Raw genomic sequence first — 24,812 nt, forward strand, 5'->3', positions numbered from 1 at the left:
TAATCATTATCTGCGATAATTCCCAGAAGGCTTCGCATTGACGCGAATGAATGGAATAAGATGGGTGGATTCATAAAGTTTTGCCCCTTAAAATAATGTTATGTGTTCACTTGAGCAGAACACTTCAGAGTTTAAAGTGGACCAAGAAAGTTCCTTCTCATCTGACGAGCTCTACGCCATAGAGGATTCAAAGCAAATGCGCTTCTCCCCCGTAATAAGGCGCGTAAGGAGAGTCAGAAAAAAAAACAGCTTGCGATAAAAAAAAACGCTCCACGACGAGAATCGAAACCGTAAGAGTGGACATGAAAATGATAGCACGGAACATCGGAAGCCCTGGCTGCTACAAAAGAGACTCGGAAGACGATAACCGTTGCGATTCCGTGCTCGTGTCGGGGCTTCGTTTCCTCTCTGTGACTCAGGACAGTTGCCATCCCGATTACCGCTTCTCTCGTAGCTGGAATCAATTTCTCTGCTTGAGAAGGCTAACACAAGATACTTCCTTTTCTTCAGCTTTCCCCAACCTCTATTACCGCCGGAAAAGTGAGCCGCCGCAAATGGCAGTCACTGCCAAAGTCGTCGAGTGCCTTATGAGGCATTACAACGCCACCCTCCAAAGCGTTGGCCAAAGCAGAGGTATGGTGTCTCTGTCTCAAAGAAAAAAGAATAAAAAGGTACGTAGGCAAACATCTGAATATTTCTTTCGTTTCCTTTCACAAAAGAAGCCGGTGATGCAATTGCCAAGCGGCCAGGAAGCATCCAGAGCCCTTCCTCTCCGTGAAGTTGGAAGCCAGGGAAGCTTTTATGAAGGCTGATTTTGCTATGGTGAGGTTTTGATACCTTTAATAATGTATTACCGTTATTGGCTCACGTCGGCGTTCCAATCGGAAAAGTTGCTGTTCTTCACGGGTATCCTGCTGATAACCGCGATACAGCAGTTGTCGCCTGATCGCACGAATTCTGGAAGAGGCAACGGTGTACTGAGGGTTAAAAAACCTGTGAGGGAAGCGCCGGTGGTGGCGAGAGAGGTGGAAAGAACAGTGCTGCGAAAATGTTCATCCCTGGAAAGACACCCGCGGAAAGAAACCCACCGGCCAAGTAAAATTTCCAGTTTGTTTTACTCTATGACGTCTTTCGCAGGCAGACCAGTGGCGACCGCTCAGGAGGTGCTTTAAACTGCGGCATCAGACTTGCACTGCCATCCCACTGACGTAATGATAGATGTTTCAATAAAACCCATAAACGTATTTCACGGAAATATTGAACGTGTGACCGAATATAACAGAGTTCGAAACACAAGCAGAAAATTGTCTGTTTATTAAAATATTTCGACTAATCGTTCCCGATATTGCTTATACACAATGAAGGCCTCACGCAAGGACCGGGACTGCAATATTGAAGAAAATAAAACTGCTCATACGAAAAGCATGTAACGCTACCAACGCAATCCTTGGCAGGGTCACATTTCCGCCGTTCACATTTTAGGGGAGCAGTTACTGAGCACTACAAAGGTCGCCCTCCAGAAATCAATGGTCCCAGCAGCTTAATACCCGCTGAATTATTAAGGCCCAAATTTTAAAACCTTCCTTACCTTACTAAGGTCGCCTTAGAACTCGTAAGGAGGCCTTAGTTTTATTTTGGAACGTTCCCTACTGAGGCGTCCTTACGAAACACTCCTTTCATGTCTTCTTACTGCAAGGTAGCTCGCGGCCTACCTTGATGCGACCTTACCCCGCTCTTTCAACTGGACGCACACTTCTCGGCAGCACTTTGCACACGCCTCGTTAGGCCGCGCGGAACGCTTGGAGCTCGGTCCGGCGGTGTTGCGGGAGGAACGCGACGGCTATGGCGTCCGATTTTATTGCTCCGTACGACAGCTGGGCGGACTTTGCACGGTTTTGCCTGCGGGTGGACGACTTCATGTGCGGCGACGTGTCCGTATCCGTCCCTCACGATGAGGCAGCCGCAAGACCACCTCAACCCGATGGAGCTGTACAGCGACGACGAGTTTTCATTCCGCAACCGCTTCTTCAAGGCAGCAGTGATTAAAATGCTGGAGAAACTCTGCCTGCGCGAGAACTCAGACAGAAGGGGTGCCCCGTTTCCGCCGCTGCTCAAGTTACTAGGCAGCTCCCCAAGTCGTTAGGGGAACCCAAACGCAACGCGCTCTCGTGCGGCGAGTCCCTTACAGCCCGCAACCGGCTTGCGTTCCTCGGGTCGGTTCAGGTGTTGGGAACTTTCGGCTTAGCATCGGGGCGGACATTTGATCGCCGTTATCTGTGCAACTGCGAATGACAATCCCTAACACAACTTTTCACCACACTATCATCCCCTTTCTCGCATGTGAAAGTTTATTTCAGCTATAATTGCAGTTTGAGCGATCGGTGACCGAGACATCTGCCGTAGCATGTTTCGATGCTTCCGCGCAGATAGCGCGGCCGCTCGGCGCACCGTGCGCCGCGGTGACCGGTCGGACCAGCGAACCTCCGCGGCCGGTCAGCGTAGTGTTAGCATCCCGGAAGATATCAGATCGCCGCCTTTAAATAAGCGCTGATAACGATCCCTAGCACGATTTTTCATCGCACTAACACCTATTATCTCGCAATTAGAACTTCTTTTGACGGTTAAAGGTGGTCGCGCGACCTCGTCAACGTTTCGCAGCCCATGGTCAGCAATGTGCTCTGGGAAGTTACGCAGGCGGTGTGCTTGCGCCTGTTTCCAAAGTACGTGCGGCAGCCAAACGCAACGAAGAGGAAACGCTAATGACGGGGAGTTGTTTTACATTCCGCGGGCGCATGTTGGGCATGATGTTGTATTCGTTGCAAAGCCGCTTCCACACTTTAGGGTTCGCTTGCAGCGACACGGCGTTACACTTCTTGCACCCTACAAAGTTTTTGTATTTTCGTACCAGTTCTTGGAGAAGTTCTTTTTTTTCTTCAGTGTAATCCACTTTCCCGGGCATGGTTATACTGGCGCTACGCTCGCACAAAACGTTGGTTCGCACGTTTCGACGGTAAATGCGATGTTCACAAAAATCAACGTTAGACTGTTGCCAGACTAGATTTGGCTTACGACCAACTGTAGTAACCCACCGGTACAACTTGTTTCAAGAACTGCGAAATAAGCAAACATTCAATCTATATGCCCGTATAAATGTAAAACACGACAAATTGCATGCATATCACGGCTAATAAGGCCCATTTTAAGAACAAATTACGCTTACCCTCGCACCCATGTGCACGAATGGCTTCCTTGACGGGAGTAAGGGCGCCCTTTGTTAAGGGAGGTTGAGGGAGGCTTCAAAAATGAGGATCGGAGCTGCAAGGTCGCCCCACTGTAAGGGAGCATGAAGGGCTTCTTCAGTAAGGTGAGGAAATGGGGTAAGGTAAGGAAGCTTTTAAAATTCGGGCCTAAGACACCACTCAAAAGAGGGATTGAAAAGTTAATCGAATCAATCGTAGCTATTTATTACAGAAGAATGGTTTAATCATTGCTGGCATGGAAGAAAAATTGCGCGCTACGAGCACAATGAAGTGTTTACAAGGAGGATCATCAATGGTTCGTATTGATTATGCACTCAGCTCCGTATTGTCAATAAGGGTGAGACTTTTTTTCATAAAATGCAGAGTGATTACTACATTAAAATTTAGAGGTAAACGCGGTTTCAGCTGGCACAGGATTTCACTAAAATGAACTGAATGCTACCAGCTACTCGCTAGAAATTATATTACCACGACCACTCCAGTGTTTTGTACCGTGCATGCCAGACGATGTTTTGTACAGCGAGAGTGCTGGCTGCCAGAGGAGTATAAACATTGGTCCAGCAGAGGACTGTCAGAGTCATCGCGTGCGCCTAATTGTTCGCCTATTTTTTTTTATTTTACTGCGAAGTGGTATACCTCTACCAGCCAAGGGTTCGGTCGCGTCCGTCGGCGTCAACACAAAGCTGCCACGAATAATTAAAAGAAATTACTGGGGCAGCCAGGGATCGAACCTCCACGCGAATAGAGTAATGGAGCGACAACCTGTCGTCTTACCGACTACACGAGGAACCGGGAAGACAGACGGTGCACACAACGACCACCGCGACGGGTCTACCACCTGCGTTCATTCGAAACCCTCGTGTGAAACGCATACCGCATAATTTATGATAACGGCGTTCACGTGGTTTGGATTAACGCGAACGGAAAAGCGTCTGGGTAAGGTGAGGGGGCTCTTTCGCGGCGACCCATGAAACAAAAGTGAGGGGAGGCAGTGAGACAGATGCCGCCATAGCCGCGGGTGCCGTCTTCCTCCTGACCCTTCTCTTGACTTTCCTCTCCGTTTTCTTTCTGCCTTCACTGCTGCGATCGGTCGCCTCTGGTTTCAGTCTTTGTAGAGTCATGTGCGTCAATTCAAGCGACGTCGCATAGGTCATTGTGGTGGGTTTCGTTTATAGCTTCGCAGTCTAACCACCTTCACAGCTTAAAAAGAACAATTATTTCTAATCTTCTTAAGCCTCGGACATGTCCTGGACATCCCGGTGAAAGTGTCCTGTTGATGGCACGAATCCGATTGTAAAATGAATATTTCCCTAGGGAATAAGTCATAAAGGCTATAATTTTATCGACTTGTTCCCTCCGGAAGCGGTTATTTAAGAATTTTCTGATACGATCGTTCTAGCGTTGCTGCAGATGTTGCCATTGATACGAATATTTTCAGAGTCTCAAAGAACAGGTCCCCAATATTACTAAGTGTAAGAATAAAACAGGTCCATGTGCCTCTCGGAACTCACACGTCTGATGCCATGAATACGCATTTTTGGAGCATACGCTTGCGTAACTGGCGGCTTTAGAGTTGCCTGTAAATAAACTTTATATGTAACCTTAACACCTTATTCTATCCTATCTGAAGAAGAAAAAAAACAGAAGTGTGCTCTCGGTCTAAAAAAATAAACACGAGTTAAAAGATGGAGGTCACCTGGAAAACGTAAGAACCTCTGGTTGCCATAAGCGGGCCGTGCTTCGAAATACAGCACCGAGGGCTTTTCCAAGGGGATATACTGTGACGGAAATGGCCCTTGGCGAACTGTTGTCGCTCGAAGTTGGTAGTCACGGCTATCCAATTTCACGGTCGATACTTCTATCGGTGGATATTCTGTAAGGTGTGTGGTTGCAGGCAAAAATATACGTTTATTCTGCAGCAACCTTTAAATGGAGCCTTCCTTAATATTGATTTTAAGAATCCGATCTTCAAATTTTTCTAGCACTGCCTTTCTTGCTAGCGTTTTTTACTTTGATCGCCCCGAAGGAACGTTTCTTTGGAGTACATTAGGGCATTGGATTTCCGCTTTAAGTTCAAATCTCCGCCAGTCTGTGAACATTTACAAAAAATGCATGCACGTATGTAATACGCTGGGACCCAAAAAGGTATAAGCAAGCGTCCTCTTCGTAGTATTGTGAGTTGGAAGCTACTGTGAAATTCTACGAATAGATGTTCGCCTTTCTATCTCACAACTTTTTAAGCCATAAACTTCAGTTGGCAGTGCAGCGTTATTTCTGTCTCCGTTTTCTTAAAGTGTTTCTTATTGCATTTGAACCAACATCAACATTGCATTTTTTTCTTAGTACCCGCGCACATTTGTTTAACAGGGTACAACAATGCGCAGAGGTTCTTCGAGCAAAAGGACAGGACAGCTACTAATATTATTGATGGCGATTGGGGGACTGTAAGAGGACCTTTCAAAACTACCTGATTGCAGTACCCCAGAGAAACACTAGGATAGAGAGGTTCGTGGCTACCGATGAAAGGGCTTTGCTTTTCTTTTTTTTCTGAGTGTCGCCGACTAACATGACGCCAAAACAAACATTGATCACGGACTTTCAACCTTTGTGACGTACGTGAGAGCGAATCTCCTTAGGATATCAGGAATATGGCAATTATCCAGTAAGTGCCCGCCTCGCTACGGGAGCAGTAACGTTCTGTTTAAACCTCACCAAAAAAAAGTAAACGCGAACCGTTAAAGAGCAACACTTATTTTTCACCAAAAAAGGAATCGTTGGTCGTCGAAGCAAATCAGTAATATCTGTGAAACAAGGGGTATGTCATTTAACACAGAAAGTTCTCCCTGCTCCCCCCCGTCATGCCTTTATGCGTACGCGGTCCGCGCAGCGCATACAAATAAAAAGGCATGTCATGTACATCGGTGAAACAATTCGCACATTGGCTTTCGATACACGCGTCTCAGCCTGTGCACATAGTCTCAACAAAGGCTCAGAAAAAGATGACCAAACGGAACTCTAGCCTTCAGAAGGCTTCAGTCAAGCATCCAGATAGGTCAAACGCAGTCATAGTTTCCATTGAAGTTTTTTTACAGGACAGTTGAAGAACGTTTGTCGAGAGATTATGATCACAAGAAAGATCGCTTTTTTTAAACTTATTATTGTCTGAGCGTTGACGGGGAGGGGTTGTGATAGCTTCTGAGGAACTTTGTTGTAAATTCATTCTTTTTACGTTCACTTCATACGGTTTACAAGGGTCGAAGACAATAAATGTAGTAAAGTCACCATCACGTGCATGTGAGGCACTATTAAGACCCTTACATTTGGCCCTTATATTTTAATAAATTATATATAATCAATATTCTCTGGGAAGTAAAGCAATAGGGTGAAGTCAGTTCTCAACGCAGAGATAATGTAGGCGTATAGGGGCTTTCAACGTTATTTTGTAAGGAATTGGGAGGCACTACTAGCAATAAGCAGACTGATGCTGCTTTGCGTCCTTGTTCGTGAACCAGCCTCGGGGCCTCAAAGAGTAAGATGAGGGAAGATTTATTGGATGGGTGTGTGGCCGGACGGTGAACGCAGCAGGGAGTCGGGCATCTTCAGGGAGCGATCTGCTAATGGCAGCACAGTACAGGAGGGCTGGAGATAAGAAGCATATGGTCCCGGGATGGAAATGCAATTACGTGATAACAAATCTTGGTAAGAAGAGGAGGCCTACGGGCAAGATAGCATAACTGTATAATGACTATAACTAGACTTAATTTCGTACACCGTAAATATTTTGCATTTGTAGTTTTGCAGGGTGGCTGCCAAGAGGGTCGGCCAAGGACTCAGTGAAGGGATGAACTACGAAATTCGGGGGCAAAGGGTGTATTTAGCTAGAAGTCTATGGACGTGGCCGGAGGTCTTTGGGGAGAGGTCGTGAACTGCAGTGGAAAAAACCAAAATGGCAGTGATGATGATGATGATGATGATGATGATTATGATTATGATGACGACATCATTGCAGGCTATCAGGCTGGAGTTTTAACGGCTACAGGATTGGAGCAGGAGCCAGAAGCTAAAAAGTAGCTTGGTGAAAAAAGGCCCCTGTTGGCAGAAGCTATTTTGCTGATTTAACAATCACAGAAATTGAAATTGGTAATTTTGGTGTTGAATAATCTTCACAAGACTTTAGGTTGTCTTTTTAACGGATCCGTAAAACTGTATGACGCGTATTCTAAACGATGTTGTTTATTGTAATGAAGACAACCGGCATTGTGAGTTTCTTAAACGCAGCCACTGAAAATGTATTTTTCCATATTTCAGAAGCTTTTCTGACTATGGAGAGCTTGCTGCGTGATGGGAATGCGGATACACGCCCGGTTACGTTAACAGAGCTATCATTCCACAGCCACTGAAACCTGCAGAGCATCCACTGAAACCTTCAATGCGATCGGGGGAATGTGTCAGCATCATGTTAGGCCTAACGTAACATTTTCAGCTGTAACGTGGATGTTACCTTGAAAACTCAACAACACACTCATTGAATCTGGCGTGGCTTGCCAGGTTATACATATCAGCCTTACGGCTGCATAACGTTGTGCCTAGATGTAGCCTTAACGAGGTTATCGCAGAAGAGTCATAGTCATAGTAACGGAAAGAACACGACAAGAACCCAATTGACCCTCAATATTTCTTGTAAGTTCAAGAAGGATTTTGATAGCTAACTTTCTAATTGGCTGCATCTCCGACATCTCCGACAAACATCTCCGACAAACATCTCCGACAGCTGCATCTCCGACAAACATCTCCGACGACGCGTCAGCAACTCCGAGAAGTTGTAAGCACGAAAGTATTATAGTCCTACCCCTAGGCTTTTTCGACAACTGCGGAAACTGCATGTGGAAGCTTCAACATGGATTGCTTATCATACGGGCCTGCACCCAAAGAAGGTCATCCCTATCCACTCTAAGATAATTCCTTCTTCCCTGTTAAAATGGGCATTTACGACCGCTCCAGTCTGGAGTAAATTTTGGGCGTCAAGCGCTCCTCACGAACATAGGGAAGAAGGACGTAGACTCCGCTTGACGGTGGCTTTTTCCCTCAGACTGCGATTTAGGGATTTTACATGAAATTAACGGAGTTGGCAGCGTAAAAATATTAGACTAAAATAAGAATTTTCCTAGAATAAACTTCTTCACAGCAAGGTTTGTAAAATCTTTAATTTACCCTTCTTGTAGGAAATTGCAAAAGTTTGGTAGAGTTGACACAGACAAGTACAAACAGAGTGAACACGCACAGGGCCCCCTTGCGGAATTTGTTTTTTTCTCTCTCTTTATATTTGTGTGTGTAAGCGCTGCCAACCTTTTCGAATGTCCTATATACCAACTGGCCCAAACCAGCACTCTAGTGATCTTGAGAGAGTTCTAATCACACAAACCGAAATACACGCGTACTCGACAATTTTTAATTTAATCGATGCTTCGATTTCTGATATTTCAACACCAAAGAAGTTGGTGTTGGTCAACGCCAGACGATCTTGATTTTTCATCCGCCCTATTACCATTGATGGGAAATAAGACTGCCGTTTCACATAACGAATAGCTTCCACACGCAATTCTGTAAATGCTACCTATCGACACGGCGTTTTCCATACTACAAAAAAACTAAATTAGAGTTGTGTAAATGTTTCAGTTGTCAAAAAAACTATTGGGCAGGGTCCGTGGCCTCTTCAAAAAGGCTGTTGACGAATTAGCAGCTTTATTAGAGTGGGAGCCCTCCTGAGGACGCGACTTGGAATGCTCCACGTTTTCTAATAAATATGCATGATATGTTCCCGTTTTGATCATAAAACGCCCAGTTCTACTGTGGATGTCATTCGTTTTCTAACGCCGTTAGCTTGGCAGAACGAACGGCTACAGAAGGCGGGCAAAATTTTACAGAAGGGCATTGTTAAATAAGCAGAACCGAACGCTAAAAGGGAACCTGAACTTGGCAAGCGTGGTGCCACATTTTGTCATAGTGTACCGGGAACCGCGAGTGAGTTCTTCCTACCAGTTTAAGGGTACTGTTACAAGAAGGGAGCAAGTGAACATTGATTGGTTCGAAGTGTGTTGTCGCCATTATGTCTGCTTCCAGTGCCGAATGAATGGAAAGGACAGCGGGGCCGGGGTTCGTTCGACGCCTATACTGATCATTGTGCGTTACTTTTCTATTTCTCAGCCTTTTTAGCGGACACAAATGTTTTATGCAATTTCTCGCATAGCTGCGATATTTGTACGGCATTGCAAGGAATATACGTAATTATGAAGGATTTGTAATTATTAGGGTGGTGAAACCGCCCACGCTGCCAAACATATATGCGAGGCCCTCAGGGCTTACTTTGGGGTACTCGTAACGGAACGCTGGAATCTTGGACATAAAGTGCACCCATGAAACGAGAAAGCTCATGCACTTGCGAGCGAGTCTTCATTACACCACTCCCAGATCATACTGAATGTAAGACCAATTGCGCTGCCTGGTAATCCATATGTCGAGCGCCGCCGTACAGAAATTCTGAATATTCTCCGATGCGACGAACCCACACCCCCTGGATACCGCAAGGTGCTTAGGTGTTCCTAAACCCGACCCGGTTGGAGAAGGCTTATAAAGACGACGTGGTTGCTCGAAGGAGGATTTACCCGCCCCAACCGATATCCCGCGAATGCAACCTCCACAACGGTGATTCCAAAGCTGCGTTTCCCAGACCAGTCCGATGCTTCACCTGCAAAGCAGACGTGACCCCAACAACCTGCCATCTCGTTTGGTACTGCGGTGCACTAGATCGTCTTCGCGCAAAATATCGTCCTGCCTGGGTCCTCTCCTATGAGGACTGGGTCAGGCAAACGTGGTCGGCGCCAAGATACGTTGGCCGCGTTGCGGCACTTCGTTTGGGAGGCAGCCATGGCCGGACATTATTAACCCACTCCTTCAACCCTGAGGCCTCGAGGCATCCCCAAGAAATATATTTGTCTGTTTGTGACCACGATAATTAAAATGGCACTTAACACTTGTCGTGAAGGAAAATAATAAAAAGAAAGGAATCATAAGGTTGAGCGTTTACCAACTCAAGACGAGGAGTAAAAGTACTTGAAGCATTCCTTCTTAATTCCCTCACAGAATAAAAAAAACGACCCTACTGATGCCAAAACAGCTTGTTAAGCAACTTACTTGAAAAACGTGAAAGTACACACGAAGAGGAGAGAATTTAAGTGGACAAGCACTTCTTCGCGACCCCTTTCCCTGTGTTCTACCGTAAGCCTTCTGTACTACCGCGTTTTTTGCAACATGTTATGATATGAACCTGCCGATCTGCAGATTATTCTCGTATTCAGACAATGTTCTGGCTCAAAAGAAAAAAAAATGAGAAAGCTTGTGCACTTCGTTTCTTTGCTACAGTGTCCTCTAGCGAGCTTTGATAATTATTTCACATTCAGTCAGATTTTTTTCGTAAGTTATCACCCTGTGCACGATTGAGGAATACGACAACCTTTACAAACTGTGCAAGTTTATTGAAGGGAACTCTCCTGAATTAATCATTCACGGCGGAACTTGTTATACCTAGTTTTGCAGGATTTTTTTATGTCTGTGAATACGTATGCGAGTGAATAAACCTGTTATTTATTTATCCATTATTCATTTGTTTAGTTATTTTCATTTATTTATTTAGTTCTATTTTTATTTATTTATTTATTTATTTATTTATTTATTTATTTATTTATTTATTTATTTATTTATTTATTTATTTATTTATTTATTTATTTATTTATTTATTTACCTGTACGAACTGCCAAACCAACGAGGATTATCCAAGAGGGGCTAGGAGGCAAATATATTCATCTGTTTCTCAACAAAAAGAAATGAATTGGACAGTTTCAAAGATCACACCTGCGTTGTTTCATGCAGTGCACGCAGAATGAAAAAAGCAGTTAAACATAAACCCATGTGTCATCGGGTAGCAAGTAGCCCTGAAGATTTCACAAAAATAGTCTAAAACCTGTCAAATGTGTAAAAAGTGTAACATTTCTGTACGCAAATCTAAGGCAGCAGTTCAAAACAGCCGCATCTAGTGTTTATGTTTGGTCCAAGTTATTTTTTACTATTTCTGAAGTTTTGTTTATTGATAATTTCTCGTTGGTTTGTTTGGGTTTTGACTCCTTTATAGTGTGCGATCGTTTATGACATTACCTGGACGAGATCCAATATCAGGTCTTCGCTCAGGGACATCGTTTTGTATCTTCATTTATGCACATCTCATCAATAAAAAAACAAAACACACTTTCGCGCGTGGCTTAACGCGCACATGGTTTGATTTGCCGTTCTCTTTTTTTTTGCATTTCACTTCCCTTCTGTTGTCGCATTAGCGAGGCCACGTACAGTCCAAACGACATAGGGATTTCACGTGGCTGCATTTTTCATGAGATTGAGTAATTTTGTGCTACGCATACCCTTAACACTTGTCGGGAGGATATCTCTTTTATGTCATTTTAGCAAAACGGGCATGTAGTGAAAGAGTTCTCCAAATGCCAAAATGGCAACACTTGTTTCAAAGTTTGCAACTGTACAGTTCAGGCCTTGGGTCAGTGTTGAACGATGAGGCTCCAGCCTTCAGACGAGCCAGCCAGCTTGAAAACTCTGCGCCCCTGAATCTAAATTTAAAAATGTAGGCCTACCACGTTCGTGACAAGAGAGGCTAATTACGGTGCTATGCCACTGAAGGAAAATAAATTTGGCTGCTCCTCGTCGCACCAGAAGTTTAGGCGCATGGAACATCCAAAATCTTCAGAGTGCAACCGTCAGACAGCTATGCGACTGCATCTTCCTTGCTTCCCGTAGAATAATTTTCTTGGTCGTACACTGGTAAAGGACCATGCAAACTCTGAAGTGCAGAAACCTTGAGTTCGCCTCATTCTGTCTGCAACAGAAACGAAATTTTCAACATTGGGATTCATTTTCGGTGTGCACAGGGTGCTGAAAAAATGATTATTTCTCCCTTTTTTCTGCTAAGTTCGGCACTGTCTACATTCATCCTTTCCTGCAGATGAGGCAACCACTCATTTTCTCACCTCGGTTGTTTTTCTATTCCGCGCATACATATTGAGTGTGAACGAGATAAAAAGACTGGAAGAGAGACAGAGAGAGCAGGAGAATGAGTCCAGGTTTTCGAAACCAACTCAAACATAGGACAGTGCCGGAGAACGAATCTCGTCCGACGAAACAAATTTTTCCGGGCAGTAATTACATTTGACGTTCCGACGAGAAACACAATATACTCTCTTATTAAAGACTGTTTTTTCTGTCTCTTAACTGTATTATTTTACTCTGTCTGCCTGTCTACCGCTCGATTCATCCACCCAGCCAAAGCTAATGATGTTGCTGAACCAGAAATTCACGCAAACTACATTTTTCAAAACCACCAATTTCTAAATCGCGCTTTATTTCTGTCCACAAATTTTCTGTTTAACGATATTTAACAATTGTTTAATAAATGTTGATCTTTAAGCATGTTTCATGCAACACATCAATACATAGGTGATATTGCAGACTTCTTTAAACTTAAAATACTTATCGGCTTCTTTTTTTTACAGAAAGTAAAAAATACGCGTTCATAACAGTTTTGCCCGAAAGAGTGCTCGCACCACACTTTAGGCCTCGTGGCGGCAGTTCAAGAAGTGAAGAACTAACTAAAGGTTCCCGTAGATGTAGTGGGAGCAGTGAAACGGCGGAAAGTTGAATTGGCCTGAGCGAACCTCCACCGTATTTATTGTGAGAGGAGCAGAAGTAATAGGAAGGGCGTGGGAGGTGGGCATGAAAGGAAACAAACATTTACGTCGCATTGGGCAGATGCATGATGATTTTTAAAAGTCAAATTCGTTCTCTATGAATGCAGCTTTTACTATACACTTCTGAAAAAAATGGCATAACGAGGCACATCTTGTCAGAAATCAGGAGCCACGATATTTAATATACAATCTCACGTCTTTTGAAAAATGATTTTTAAATCAAACTGTGGCTAGTACACGTTCGAGAGGCATAGAATGTAGCTACTGTGTCCGCGTTGCTAGAGTGCCATTATCGCCGTTCTGAAACAACAAAAGAGTACACTTATAAGGAAGTAGTGTGTTGTAACCACGAGTATAAGTGATTGTAAGGTAAATGTTATGGTGCTCAGAACCTGTTATCATCGTGAGCATCTTCTCACCGCTACGTATATTTCTCCACCTTTGATAAGAGAGCAGGCTGCTATCACCTGAACACACAAGAGGTCCATTAAATAAAGGCTCAGGGTGTTCATCGATATCACCTCCCATTAAAATTATATGCATTTTTAAATTTACTGTAAGACGCTTTCACAGGGCTTGCATTTTTAGCCTACTAACTACCTTTCTCTGGAACAATCCAGGAGCAGTGTTCACTGAAAGCTGGTGAACGATTTAGGCTTGGCTTTAGCCAAAGAAGGCGTTTGGCAATAAAGGCTTTGTAAGTAGGGTGTAGCTTCGTAAAAAAGTCAGAAGCCCCCTTTTTGAACAAAAAGATAACGAAAACAAAAAGCGTTCTTTCATGCAGCCCGAGTCAACGTCAAAGTACAAAATCCGCACTGGTTCAACCGTGTTGGAATGACGCACTCGAATTGACGTCGGGTCTATAAGGCGAGGCCCCCACGTTTTATTCCGACCACGGGCAGCGTTTGTTTTTGGAGGCGATATTGTGAACGTCGCGTTTCTTGCTGTGTGTTTCGGCGTAACGATAGACGGTACTGGTGAGGAATGAAATTATGGAATACGCCACCTTTACATAGAACACGATACCATGCCGTACGATGTTTTTTCCAACATGGATTTTACTCCATTAGAGCAACAGAATGACTGTAGAAAACAGCGACGTCGAAGCTATTTCTGTGGGTAATTGTTTAACTAAAAATATCTGTATTCTTAGGAAAGAGTACGCCGTGCAGGAGCATAATGATGTGGTGAGTATTATGGATGACCTAATTGTGATGGAATTAGAGAAATATTAGCTACCAGTTTGAAGTATGACAGGGTGGTTAGTGACATCAATCTATAGTGTGAGCGTGTAACAATTGAATCCAAATCAGACAATAAAGAAAACAAGGAATACACGTCGGCTTCATTACGCGTTAGACCGAGGTTCGATTGCGACCAGGGGAAGCGTTTTCTTATTAAGGTGCTTTCAATTGTGCAGAGTTGCGTTTCCTGTACCGCGTTAAGGATTCATAATGTACGGCACAGGTGAAGCCCAGAAAGGTTCACTTTAAAACTGAAGGCTCTAGCTAAAGGCTCGTCTTCTCACTTGAAAAAGATACTGTTTTGCATAAACGGCGCCTTTCGGAGAAACTAAACCCCTACTCTGTTTCCGGCCAGCACAACAAATTTTTTTAGTGAGGTAACCTCCAGGTTACTTCGGCTCAGCAAACGTTTGAAGTTGTCTTTAGTAATATATATCCGCTAATCATACTTGTTTTCATTATTGTATTAGTGCGCATAGTGCACGTATATTAGTGCACAAAAACGTCTCACTGAGACGTCCAAGCAGAATACGTGATGTCTCCTCGACTCACTGCAGCAGCTGAGCATTCTCGTTTTCTGCGCCGTTCTTGCCAGAAACAACGTCCTCTTGGTTCTCGGTTTCATTTCCATCAATCCTGGCACGATCATTTTCAGTTCCATAGCAGCGCAATATGAACTTTGATACCACTATCAACGCCGTGTTTTTGTCTGGTCTTTCGGGAAGAGGAGAAGCTGGACTGTAGGCTCGAAAAACCACTCTCCTCAAGTGAAAATGCTTTGTTATTTTTGCTGTTACCTCTTTAGCATGTGGGCTTTAACTATTTTTGCGCATATGGGTGTGTGAGTTGGCTGGGGCAGGGAGTGTGAATTTGCGTGTATATGTGTACTCCCGCGTAATTGAAAACTTGAGAGCAAATAGCAACCGAGGTTGTGGTCTTAACGTTCTTTGCAATTCCCTGTGCTTGTGTACGGCTATCTTACTCGGGCGCACGACGCTAAACCCATTTTGTTACAGTTCAGTATTTTCTGGGGCGACGCCTTTATTACATCAAGTTACTTTTATAACTTTATGATGATGTTCGCCTACGAGAGTTTTCAAAGACTGCAACCTTTCCCTTGTACATGTAACAGCGTGATTTTCTGCTTTTGCATTCACAGGTTCTCTTACGGTGTGGCCAATGGTGCCCGCTGGCTCATTTTTCTCGTCAAGAATACACTATAAATAATGCCTTCCGTAATTGTTGGAATCGAATTCATGACATCAAATTAGGTACTGGAGTGTCGCACACAAATGAATCACATGATGCACTTCTTTCCGGTATTCTAAACATTGACTCTCAGTATCCTTCATCGTCATCGACAGAACTGCAATCAGGACTTTCTCCGGCACAACATTATACTGGAAACAATGCCATTCCCACCCACAGGCTTACATAAACCCTACTGTGCTTGAAGAGCTTAGATTTCCACAGCAATTGTTACGGGAACACTTAGCAGGAATAAACAGCTTAGAATTCTGAAGCACCTGGAATTGTTTCTGCAAACTGAATATTCACCCCGTTCTTTTATGTTGGGACTTCGGTAAGTAATCCCTTTTTTGCTGCTACGAGATAATCCTTGCAGAATGGGAAGTTCTCTGCATTAGTAAATCTTTGCCGTGCTTCAGAAATGTGTATAACGGGCCTCCCTACAGAAACATTTGCGATAGGATTACGTATGATCCAGATTTCTCCCGACGATTACAAGCCGCGTACCGATGTTTGGTATGTAATACTTCGGCTCAGAAGTACATTAACGAAAATATTCTAGCAACTCAAGTAGAGACTGAACACTCGACAACTTGTAATTATAACCGGCAGACCAGCGGAAGAGCGCAGTACCATGCTCAAATGCCGTTGCAAGAATAAAGATCGGTAGGACGAGGGGATACAGCGGGCGTTCAAAAATTTAATAATAATTTCCAGCAACAGCTTACACAAGCGTACTATACGGGGTACTTTTTATCGGCGTGTATTCGTCCCCATTTGTGCGTCCCCAGTATCACAACGCATGCGCGACTAAACAGAGCTCTCAAACACGAACTGCTCTTGGTAGTCTCTGGAAAACACACTAAAATACTGAACTCTCAAAAGAAACAGCCCCGTTACCCACGCGGCGTCCGATGATTCAGCGAGTGGCGGTTTTTTTATCCGAAAAGCTAATAAGCCCTCCGGCTCAGGGCATCTCACCGTTTTAACATTGCTTTAAAACCCCAGGAAACGGTCGAAACATGTCTGGAGGGGACAAGACTGACCTAGTTTGGCGTCTACGTCACAGAACTTTCGAAGACTCCTTCGGAAGCGGAGCCCCGTAATCAGCACTTCAACAGCTAGGTCCGTCAGCACGACTGAAAAACAACCGCTGCAACAAAACAGCCTAGTATTAAATAACCCGTGAAATTCTATACCCAGGAGATGAGCTTTCAAGTTGGCGTTCGCGCGGAAGAAATCCGCCCGAGGGTAGGTTTTTGTGCAACTGCATCGATAAACTTTACGCGAACGGGCGAGTGCCAGGGCGAGAAGTGACGCTTCTTTATTAAAGAACAAGCCGAATCCTGGAAACTGGTAGATCCGGAATTATATGACGAATATAAGATAGAGGCGCTCGTATACCATCCCACAAATAAAGCCTCGGAGAAATGCAACTAAGGTGTTGTTTCGGCGACGGCACACACTCTCTTTAGCTAAAAACAAGTCGCGCATACAACCATACGCATAAACATTTGTGCGCCCTCACTGATGTTTGTCAACAAAAATGTTTGCGCGTTGATCGAAATACGCTGTATTCTCTTTTGTGCAGCCGTAATGACAACGAAAATGAACTTTTTCTGTAGAGATCATTGAAAGGAATAAAGGAATTACACTCATGGCCGATCATCCCCATCAGGGATCAATCGGTCCGTCCAGTTGCCAGCAGCGTTAACAACTACTTTGAATGGGGATCACAAGAACACTAAACGAATATGTCCGAGAAAGTATCACATTATTCGCGTCCCTAGCTGCCAAAAACCTCTCTTGGTAACTGCAGCTTGTAGTTCTTTTTTTCAGTAGGGGGTTGCGGGAGCATTCTGGAGTTTCCGGGTTCGCCTGGGGCGTAGCGATAACGGAAGCTGTGTACTCTGCGGCCCCGAGTTGGCAGCCGGCGTGGGTCTGAGAAAAGGGTTTGTGTGGCAAAAGGCAATTAGGATGAGTGGAAAACGTAGGCGGGAGTAGAAACCGTTGGGCAACACGACGCGCTGCTTGCCGCCATGATGTAAACCAGGACATAGCAGACATGTGACTGCGCCTAACCTACAAAAAGAATCGCAACCGCCACCAGCGCCACGGCTTGCAGCTTGCGAATGTCGACACGGCTTCAAATTGTACCTCCACATCCATTATTGTTTGTCACTTACGAAAGTGAACGTGCAAAGAAAGATTTTATGTGTTTTTTGAGAGCTTATGTCCACGGTTCTCGTTCTGTTGCTTGTCACGTTACTCTTGGCCACCCCGCTCAGTCGCCATTTACTTCCTCCCTGCTGGGCGACTGATAGCATCAGTTTTTTTATTATTTATGGAAATATTTTGAAGGTATGGCCCGAAAGACTGGTATATTCGTTTTCTGCGGGTGTCAATCTATCTATTTAGGCGAACTTCGGTTTTCTCTTACGTGCCCCTTGAACTTCGTTGGTGAAGTTGTCACAAAACCATAAATTCCGACTTGATGCGGAGGAAAAAAAGAACCACGTACTATTGTAAAGTATACGCCTAGGCCTACTTTCAGCTAGTTGCAGCTGCGAGGAGTAGTTGCGTACGCTAGACACCTTTGAATACCAGTGCTTTCTGTGAAATCCGCATTGCCTGTCTTTTTGCGGTCATGTGCAGGCTTCTAGGCACGAAGATTCAGATGCATGACCGTGGTATTAGCAATATTGATTGTGCTGACTTCGCATCGCAGACTACAATTTTCTTACCATTCAAGCGTAGTAGAAATCACGGTGATACATTGCTATTTTCAGAGTGTATTATGAGCAAGGTAATCTACATTGCAGCCTGACAAATGACTTGCTTTGCGGAGAGTTCAATTTACGGCGCACTTTCACCTTTTTTTTAATTTGGGTTCTGGCTTTTTTAACTTCATAGGCTGCGGTTTTACGTTTTGCGGAAAGCAGTTGATTCATGAGCGGTTATAGCGCAGCGGTAATGGAAGGTGACGCTGAGTTAGTCCGAATAAAGCGGCAAGAACTCTGAGCGGGGCACACAACACACTCCGCAGCGACAGGGCTCAGATACCCTTTGGCACACTTCGTCAAATCTCATCAAGCGAAATTTAATTTTTTATATCACTGAGAATACTTTCGTCAGTTCAAAAAAGGCTGCCTCGAAAAAACAAAGCTTCAGCCAATTCCTAAAAGCGAAGCCTTTCGGTTATAAAATTTACAATAACCTTCAGACAAAAAGATATGAAGTCGATCCGGACTTGGAGATCTTGTTTTTTATTACCTAAAAATTCTCATTAATTATGCAGGAAACCGGTACCTACGTGTGTGCAACCACATCACTTTGGTGATAGACAAACAGCATCCGAGAGACCACATGGCATAGAATAGGATTCGAAACAAAACTTAGAAACGTACTAAAACGAGTAAGTCTAACACTTAACTTACATAGGGGCTTGCACCCATACTGTTCGCCGCTTAACTTTCTTTGTTCTCGCTTGTTTACACTTGACTACAATTTCTCCAGCATGTGAACATTTTGGTTAAATTCTAATACTAATACTAGAGTTTTAGAAAATTGTATAGTTTCCAGAATTTCCATAATAGCCTTCCTGAAATACCTAAAACTATTGACAGCGCATTCATGGGTAAAGTTTCAGCAGTGCGAAGCATAAATTGGACGTTTCCAATTTTTTTCGATTGATTGATTGCGGAGTTTAACACGGCGACGCTGCACCGGCGATGAGGCACGCCGTAGTGGAGAGCTCCGGATTAACTTTGGTAACGTTGGCATCTGTAATGTGCACCGAAATATCAAACACACGTTCATTGTTCCTTTTCGCGTCCATCAGGAAAGCGGCCGCCACGGCGGGGAATTTGAAACCCCAGTCCTTCTACTCAGTACCACAACGCCTTAGCTAGTGAGGTACCGCGGCTTGGAACGAGGTATTTGGGCAGAGGCCCTTGATTTATTCTTTGTTTCGCGATACCAGCTCTGCAGTTACAGATTTTCAATGTGGCCTTCGCAAAATACCTAAACATACTTATACCATATTCACAGGTGAACTTTCCGCCCTACAGAGCATAAATTGAGGTTTCCACGCCCTCCCAAATTTTCAAATGCAAATGGCGAGCCCCCATAATTTATTCTTTGTTTCGCGATGGTAGCTGTGCAAGTAAAGATTTCCAAATAAGCTTCGAGAAATGCCTAAAACTACTGAAACCACCCTCACCGGTAAGATGACACTAAGAAGCGGGAACTAGCAGGGCGGCGGGCGAGGGGAGAGATTGCGGCAGTGTTCCCGGCCATTTATTAAGGCCCTTTCATCGAACTCCCGGCATTCTTTTCATCAACCGTTGTTAACCGCTTCGTGAAAGTCCTTTCTGTAGAAGATCTTCTGTACAACCCGTTTCTGCATGGTATATTCTGTACAAGTCAATTGAGAGGACGCGGAGTTCGCGGTTACGCCCACACATAATTGTAAATAAACAGGGTAAAGCAACCCCAAGAGCCTCTTATTATTCGAGCGCAATTTTCCCCGTAATCAATGAATGAATCCCTGAATAGACTAATTATCGATCAATCAATCAACCATTTAATCAATAAGCGAATCGACAAAGGCAGCAATATTACGTAGTGTATGAAAATAGAGCTTACACATTTGTTTATAGACTACTGAGAAAGCCCTATTAGGATTGATTGTAGAGTTTAACGCGCCGACGCAACGCAGGCGATGATGCGCGCCGTAGTGGAGGGCTCCCTATTAATTTTGACCACCTGTGGTCCTTTAACGTGCGCCGAAATTTCGAACACACGGGCGTTTTTGCTTTTCGCCTCCATCATAAAAGCAGCCGCCGCGGCCGGGAATCGAACCCGGGATTTCGTTCTCAGCAGCACAACGCCTTAGCCACTGAGCAACAGCAGTGTATAAAGCCCTATTGTGCTTGGCCACTTAGCTTTACCGGGTGAGCCGCCTCGAAATTTTACCTTATTTTTACTTTGCGAAAACTCACGTTTCACTTATCTTCGACCTCTGGTTCAGTGCTAACAACGGCTACCCTTATCTATTTACCTGAATAACTGGGCGGCTAGAATTGCTTTGCACGGTGATCTTCTGTGTCATTGAAATTCGTTTTTTTAATCGTTTGTAAGTGACCACCTGCTGATTTATTGAGGGTATGTTGAAGTCTATATTTCTGTGCAATACGTCGCCTAAAATAATATTTTGCCTTTTGTCTCCATTTTTACGTTTAATATTAACTAGCTTCAACAGGTCCTCCCTTCATTATTAGAAATTATCAGCTGCTTGGCTGCTATAGGTAGAGACATGGCCCTTTGGCCAGAAAATATTATCACTGCACACAGTGCCGCCAGAAGCTATTATTAGTGAATCTGGGAACTCTCTTTGTCCTCGCCCCCGTTACAAACAAGCACAAAAAGTAACTGAGCGGTCAGCATGTTAAAACGATGTTTTTGTTTGTTCTGTACCTTTCAGAACGCAATGAATAATCAATGAACACGAGCTTTCCTTTTTGTCGTTCAAAAAACCCAAAAGAAATACAGGTAAAATAAACGTCATCTCACTTACCATGTCCGGTGTCTGTTTCTCTATCGAAGGAGCCGCTGTCAAGTCATTTCCACCTTGATGTGATCCGACACTGCTTAGTTGGGAGTCACCACATCACAAACCACGCACACCACGATTCCACAGCTGCCGCTTAAGCTTGTATCCTCCTTTAAACGATGTTCTCTATCCACGATTCAGTTATTGAAACTGAAGCACAGCACCTTACTCTTCGGGTACTGCAAAAAAATGATGAAAAAGTCTCGTTGGAAACAGTGGAAGAAAGAGCATTTATTTTGAAAACATTAGGTCGCACAGCTGTTTGGCTGGGTAAAGAACATTATTGGCATTTGCAAAGTATAATAATCACTAGCGTATATTTAAAAGGGGTTGAATGCATTCAAATACAACAAAAGATTAAGAATGGCACAAAAGCGTAATGAACAACAAATTGTTCTCAATACCTTATAGAGAACTAGGGAAAAACTTAACCTAGTCGTTTTGTTATTTCTAGAATAACAGTGTGGAATTTGTGTTGTATACGGCATAGCATCCTAACGAGAATTCACTTATACATTTGGCTTGCCGTAAGAAAAATATAAGACAAAAACTGAACACTGATTCCCAGTCACCCGACGAATGACACCCTGTTCAAGCTTGTTTTTATCACTTATAAAGCCCCTTCGGTTTTCCAGAAGTGCCCTGCGAGCTTTCACGAACCTATGAAGCGTGCAGTGTTTCTTTACAAGAGCAGAAAGACGGCACTAAGCAGAGTTTTGATATCACAACCAATTCAAAAAGAAGGCGATCTTTTCAAAGACCACTCAGAGCCATGCCTTTCAAGTGGATTTATATTTGGTGAGAGAACTGTGTGGGTAGTAACTAAAGAGGATATTCACCGTGAGACAACCAACGTGATTTGGCAACTGAAATTGGAAACAGCGCAAAAAGACGGGACAAGGAAACGACGACACAACGTGACACAAGATTGAGCGGAGTGTTCAGAAATAACTAACAGAACAAATGATAACTACGTACTCGAAAGCACCATCTGAACACTGGGCCTATGAACGGGGACGAAATATATGTTTAGCAGTCTCCAGGCTCTACTGAGAATTATACCAGTCGATGCTACTTGCCGCTGTGCCTGGTACTTTGGTTGCCCTATTATTTTCTCTGCGTATGGCGTGCGCATTTCGGTGTGTGTGTGGATGTCTGCCTGTCGGTTGGGGAAGTGTCCATGGGTGTGCTCGCTAGATGCCGTCGTAGGCATATTTGCACCAAGGAAACCGTCTACAGTGTGTGTAAAAATTGTTGAGAAATATGCTAATTTTTCTGCATCTTGACGATAATAAGCATGAATCGTTTGAAATTCCGCAGGTGGGGTAAACGGAGATGAGAAGCATCTATAAATATTCTAGGTTCCGAATATTGCTCCTGAAGATTCACCGTTAGCAGCGACTTGAATTTCTTAAGTGCACGCTTTCTCATGGGAAATGTATTTGATATCGATACAACTAAGATGCTTGTTTCACAAGCTGGTGAGACTGCAAAATGAACACACTCTCCTGTAAACAATTTGCCGTACTTCTCTAGAGTTCTTGGTCAATAACAGAGTTGCTGCACAGAGATTTCCTTGATTTTCGTCTTATCGCAAATTGCGGAGGATCGCGGAGCGCGCAATGACGACCAAGGTGGCACTTTGAGTGATTGAAAAGCGTCTCCCGCTGACGTATGAATCCAAGGTTTAGAGGAAGAAGACGAAGTCGGGTAAAGCCGAAATGGGAGAATATGGAAGATCAGGAATCGATTGTAAGCGAAACATGTGAACCTATTCTAATTCGACGAGAAATGGTTTGGGGCCGTTCGTTGATTCGTTAAATGAAAAATCCCTTTTCTGTGATTGTCGGCCCTATTTGTACCCCCAAGCGTTCTTTGGCTACGCGTGTACCAATTTGTATCCAAGTTGAGAACTTTTGCGAAAAGACATCATGGCTTTTCTATGTCACGGCACCAAGCCAAGAAAACACGTGCTGGCCAGGGCTTGCAACTGGCGGTCTATGCTCTTTGCCATCCACTGAATTTATGCCCAACGACACCAGACGTCAGGTAATTTGTTGTGTTGATCCTAGCGCCTCTATGCTACCAAATAAATTCGAGCCTGACGGCGCTAGGCGTCAGTTCCATTCATCTTTTGACCAGAGCACATGTAAGATTTTCTGAGTTCGTTGTACAGCACAGACCTTTTCCAGGGAGCTGTACAGAGGTGCCAATGGGAAACGAGAGTGTTCAAATCACAAAGTAGTGGAAACATGGGCACCACGACGACTATGAATTTATTCATGAGTAACCAAAATAACAGTTTCTAAAGGTGTAGCCACAACAGCCTTACCTTTCTCCAGTAAGAAATGCAATATATTCTTACTCAAGCATTCTATGAAATTCGCTACGCCATGTGCTAAAGAATCAAATATCTAGCGCTCCATCAATTTTTATGTGTAACCAATCTAACAGCTCACGGATGCGTTGTTGAGAGTTGTGTTCAGAGCAACGCCACAGTGTCTTCAAACATCAGGGTGCAACCACAACCGTTAAATGATCTGAAGGAAGGGTGCTTGGTTGCGGATAACTTTTCTTTGCAATCACGGTAATTAACGTCACCAATCTGTTAATCGGAACTGCGAAAACGCACGGCAGCTTCTCGAGAATTAGGAAACAAGCCCCGTGCAGCTCAGGGTTAAACAAAAGCAGTCAGCGTTTTTTCCAACCAGCCTTCGATTTACTGGTAAACGTCATCACAAAAGCGTACGAACTTTTTTGCCTCGCCAATAGACCCACCTACATTGCGTTGCCAAGCGACGCATTGTTAGCCGTCTTGAGGGACATATGTGGGATAACAGCATCTTTTGTTTTTGCTCTCTGTGTAAGCCACTCGGAGTGACTGTTATAATTCTTACTGCCCTCTCGCACTCGGGTCCCAAAACATCAAGATGTAACCCTAATGACTGCCCTCTTCTAACTTGCTTGTCGAGGTCTGCTCGATTATCATGCATGCATTATGTATAAGCAACGTTTCAGTGAGTACGTTGGAAAGGGCTCCAAACCAATCAAGGACTCCAAATGACCACGCGTCGTTGTCGCTAGTGCAAACAAAGAAAAAATAGCTGTTATCGCGTGCTTGCGTGGCTTGTTCCCATGGGTAAACAAGCTATTTATGCAGTCCAATGCAAAGGGAACTTCATGCGCAGAATTACGTCGCGCGCCTACTTGCCAGGGTTCCACAGAACATAGAACATTGGCGGGTAGGAAGGGAGTTTGATCAATAATGCTGTACCTATTTCTCACTAATTAAGACCTATCTGCCGTGTCCCGATCCGGATTTTTTTATGTAGTCTAAAAAGGCTAGTGCTAACATTGTTGTTGCTGGAAATTAAAGTAGTCACGCGCTGCCAGCACTCTCCCTTTCTCACTGTAATAGGTGTGGTTGTACACCAATTTCGATAAAAACATGGGTTTTTATAGAGCATTCCGAACTGTGCAGGTATGAATTGATACAGTTTTGGCTAGAATGAAAGAAAATGCATTTGTCGTCTCACGGTTCCTATAGCAGGTGATGAAGTCCGATTTCTTTGGAGCAGTTGAATACTAAAGAAATATTGTTATAATCGTACACATTTTCTGTCATTTCCCAAAGTCTGTAGCC

The 24,812-nt window shown here is 44.0% G+C and overlaps 1 long non-coding RNA gene across 1 annotated transcript in view; it reads right to left on the minus strand.

Annotated features, from left to right (window-relative positions):
- LOC144141621 (uncharacterized) overlaps positions 1–24,812 on the minus strand; it is a 550,618-nt gene that overhangs the window by 169,089 nt on the left and 356,717 nt on the right. The window contains exon 2 of the long non-coding RNA XR_013316654.1: positions 21,134–21,348. This is a non-coding gene — a long non-coding RNA (uncharacterized LOC144141621). The remainder of the gene's footprint in view (positions 1–21,133; positions 21,349–24,812) is intronic.

Source organism: Haemaphysalis longicornis, unplaced genomic scaffold, assembly GCF_048455015.1.
Source record: "Haemaphysalis longicornis isolate Haplotype H1 unplaced genomic scaffold, Haemaphysalis longicornis Haplotype H1 scaffold_6, whole genome shotgun sequence".
Taxonomy (NCBI): domain Eukaryota; kingdom Metazoa; phylum Arthropoda; class Arachnida; order Ixodida; family Ixodidae; genus Haemaphysalis; species Haemaphysalis longicornis.